Here is a 5,000-nt window from a genome sequence, read left to right on the forward strand (position 1 = left end):
ACGAATTTCCAAATAACTTGTAATCGTACTTGCTGTTATTTTTACCTATGTGCATTACCTTGCATTTACTTGTGTTAAATTTCATTAGCCACTTTTCAGACCATTGCTGTAATTTATCTAAATCTTCTTGAATATCTAATTGGTTTGAGTGATCATTTGCCACTCCGCACAGTTTCGTATCATCAGCAAATTTGGAAACAGTAGATTTTAGTCCATGGTCTATATCATTTATATATACTATGAATAGAAGTGGCCCAAGAACGGAACCCTGAGGAACTCCACTTGCAACACTTTTCCATCCAGAAGTTTTTCCATTTAAAACAACTCTCTGTTTTCGACCTTTCAACCAATTACTAGTCCAACCTAATAGGCTACCACTTATTCCATGCAAAGCTAATTTAGTAAGTAGTCTTTCGTGTGGGACGGTATCAAAAGCTTTTGCAAAGTCTAGATATATTAAATCTATATTGTTTCTTTTGTCATAATTCGAGACAACTGTGTTGTAGAATTCGAGTAAGTTAGTCACGCAAGAACGTTTCCGTCTGAAACCATGTTGGCTATCATTTATCAAACGGTTACTTTCTAAATGATATTCGATAGCATCTCTGATGATAGTTTCCATTATTTTTCCTACGATCGAAGTCAAACTAATAGGCCTATAGTTATTTGGTTTCTTTTTGTCACCTTTTTTGAATATGGGAGTAACGTTAGCTAGCTTCCATTCTCTTGGGACATCTCCGGATATGATGGATTTCTTGAAAATAATTTCTAATGGAACAACAATCTCATTTTTCATTTCCTTTAAGATTCTTGGATGCCAACCGTCAGGCCCTGGTGTTTTATTAACTTTGAGTTTGTCTATACACCTTTTAATTGTTTCTTTTGTTATATTTACCGTAGTGAGTAAGTTTACCCCAGACTTTTCACAGGTTTCAGTTTGGAATTCACTTTGAGGTGTTTCGTTTACGAATACCGAGCTAAAATAATTGTTTAAGAGATTACACATTCCTTCATTTGAATATTCAAGTTGACCGTCAGCAGATAATAGTGGACCAATGTGATTCCTAACAACCTTTTTATCTCTAATGTAACTATAGAATTCTTTGGGATTCTCTTTGGATTTCTCAGCGATGTTCATTTCGTATTGTCGTTTTCTTTTTCTTATTGTCTTTTTTAAATCTCTCTGTATTGATACATAACTTTCATAGTCATTAGATGCACCCGAGCACTTATATTTCTTATAAGCCTGTCTCTTTTTAGCAATACTTTTTTCAGTTTCTTTGTCGAGCCACTTTGGGCGAGCCTGATTTGGGGGACGTCTGTCCTTAAAAGGAATGTAAGTTTGAATCATCTTAGTGAGCGTATTTTGAAATATTTCCCACATCTGATCTACAGGCCTTTCGTTTAATTTTTCCTCCCAATCTGTAAGCTGAAGCTCCTGACGTAGTTCTATGAACTGAGCTTTACTGAAATCGGGTATTTTAGAAGCACAAATATCTATTCTAAAATTGTTTAGGAGTTTGAATCTGACTAAGTTGTGATCGCTATTTGCAACAGATTCACCGACTTCTACATCAGTTGCCATGCTTTCGCGGCTAGTGATCAATAAATCGAGTAAGTTTCCATATCTTGTGGGCTCTTTTACATGCTGAATTAAGTAATTATCACCAAGAAAATCAATCAAGCGACTACCTATATGGCCATGTTCAAGGGTCATCCAATCAATGTCAGTAAAATTGAAATCACCCATTATACCTGGGCTACATAAGGCCGGGCAGAGAACGACTACAGATTACCAGAGCGGAGACCCGAGCAGAGAGAGACAGCATAGATACAAAAAAAAAACTGAGAACAGAGACAGATGACAAGAAAAGAAGCAGACGCCCACGATTCATCTGAATCTACGTAGAATTTTTTCCCACGTTTGTCGATTACGACAACTCAACTAAACAAGTCCTTTGCATCTCTACGATTGCACCACGCAATCTTCAAGTACCAAACCCGTGAACTGGAAATCTCCACGCGAAGTGCAAGCCTTCGCTTTCTCCGAATTTTTTCAGACATCTTCCAAATTGAAACGAGGAAAAGCACCCCCAGGAAGATGGTATATCGATAGATCTTCTGAAAGACGCAGGGAAAGAAGTTCATTGTATGTATATATATATATATATATATATATATATATATATATATATATATATATATATATATATATATGCCGAAACCACTGGGAAAATGAAAAAATTGCGACCAAACGTTATCTTCTATTTATGTGATCGATTTTATACACACACACACACACACACATATATATATATATATATATATATATATATATATATATATATATATATATGTATATATATAACATATATCCACGCACCCTCATGTATTTCATCTATACTTTTTGCACGTATAGGCAAGACCTACTTCTACTGAATAAAATCGCCTGGCGGCAAACGACTGAAACGAACGTGTTAGGTAATCCGAGGGAAGGATGGACGTACCCATCTGAACGTACCCTGTGGACGGGTACGCCTGGCCGTTGACCCGATGCCTCCCATAGACGTCCACGCCGAAGTGCTAGTGCAGCATAGGAACAAGCCAACAACTCCTATATCACCAAGGAGACACACATTAACAGATTCGTCTGGTTTGGTCGACCAAAACCGGTGTTTGTTTCCTGGGGGGACGCTATCGCGTCGGTAGGAGAAATTAAGGAAATTTGAGGAAGGTAGTGGAAAGTAGGAATACTAGAATTCAAAACTGGTCAGCATTTTTTTTTTTTTTTTTTTTTTTTTTTTTTTTTAATCAGAAAAGAAAAATTCGTAGCCCTTTCCGTAAGCATGTAACCCAAGTTCCTATAATACTGATTGGATAGATTCTATGCAGTCAATGCTTTATACGAGTACAATATTTATCAACAAGGGAGTTGAATTGTGGTAAGGACTTTAGTCTTTATGCAAGGCGAGCTGGAGCACCAAACGTACTTCCCTTTAAATCTAAATCAACTTATTCGATGTCTTGAGGAGACCATGATACAAAGATGAAGGTACCATTTATGTTTTAGAATTTTAGCGCAGATTTCTAAATATCTGCCCAGTGCTCTTGCGTTTAACTCTCTTACCACTGTACACACGTTGAACAACAATGGAGACATCACAACTCTGACGCAGCCTCATATTTACCTCAACTATCCCCTCTCTATCTCTCTCTCTCTATATATATATATATATATATATATATATATATATAATATATATATATATTATATATATAATATACATATATATATATAATATATATGTATACATATAACATATACATATATACATATATATATATATACATATATATATATACATATATATATATATACATATATATATATATACATATATATATATATATATACATATATATATATACATATATATGCAATAAAAACACTAGGAGCGTGTGTTCACAAATGCGTAAGTAACCACTAGGAAAAGTAAACTAACGAAGCAGAGCGATTTCGTATAATTACATCTTCAATGCACTGAAGATGTGATTATACGAAAGCGCTCTGCTTCGTTAGTTTACTTTTCCTAGTGGTTACTTACGCATATATATATATTTCTAAACAGAAATGTAATAGCACATGTGTAAATGACACGCAGGAAACCCACATATATATATTTCTCTCGCTACAGTATCTCTCAATCTATCTATCTATCTATCTCTCCATTCTCGAGGCTAATACAAGCCCTCCTACTATCTAAGCATTTTTGACTGCCTTTATCGAATTTATTTTTATTCCATACGCCTATTATACACTCTACAAGAGTTCTTTATAACTTTATCACCCACAATCATTTACTTTCTTGAAGTCAAAAAAAAAAAAAAAATCCTTACAACTCGCTAAATACTTCAAAGATGTTGCATGCGCACCCTTCTCCTCTCCTAAATCAACTGAAATGCCTCCCTCTGCTCCTCTCTAAAACATTTTAATCAACAAACGTCAGCACAAAATACTGACTACAATAATTGGACTGATTCCTCTAAAACTACCATATTCATATTATTATGCCTTCCACTTGTATAACAGAACTCGACATTTACTTCTCCAACCCATCGGTACAATCCTGGCCCTTAGACACACATTGAACAATCTCACCAGCCACTTCACTATTACTATCCCAACCCTTCCCGTAATTCTGTGTGACATTCATTCAATCCAGGTGTTTTTTTCTTCAGTTTTCATTTCTTCCAATGCCATTTACACTTCCTAAGGATGAGAAATCACATAAACTCGTGATCCTAAATATGCGGAAAAACCACCAAGGAAAAAGATAAACTGGTGACCGAGTGCTTTCGTCTATTCAGACATCCTCAGGGTACATAGAAATGAAAAAAGAATACAAGAATATATACACAGAGTGTAAGGTCATGAAGGGAACCGGTTTCCTTCCTGACCTTACACTCTGTGTATATATTCTTGTGTCCTTTTTTCATTTCTATGTATCCTGAGGATGTCTGAATAGACGAAAGCGCTTGGTCATCAGTTTATCTTTTTCCTTGGCGGTTTTTCCGTACCTCCTAAGGAATAACCTCATCATTCTCCTCTCCCGTCAGTCATTTTATTCTCCTATTATTTCACACCACCATAAAGTCTCCATGCACTTCCCTCTATTCAGCAACTCTGAAATACAAGACCCTCTCCGACTTAAAACCATCGTTCCATCTGCTCCCTTTACCTTCTCCCCTTTACCCGATTCACCTCTTTACACACTTTTCACTTCCTTTGAAAAATATTTCTATATTCATTTAAAAGTTCTTTGACAAACACTTCCACACTCTTCATTTTACAAATCTAATTAATGTTTCTCCCATCGATTTTTGCAGCCGTTCATCGTATGAACGCATCCTATTTACCATCAAACTCATCTTTTTATTTCAATAATCACAACTGGTTGTTTTTTTCTGTTCACGTTCTCCTTAACCAACACACTGTCTCT

Source organism: Oratosquilla oratoria, chromosome 26 (assembly GCF_046742065.1).
Source record: "Oratosquilla oratoria isolate Oo_2021 chromosome 26, ASM4674206v1, whole genome shotgun sequence".
Classification (NCBI taxonomy): domain Eukaryota; kingdom Metazoa; phylum Arthropoda; class Malacostraca; order Stomatopoda; family Squillidae; genus Oratosquilla; species Oratosquilla oratoria.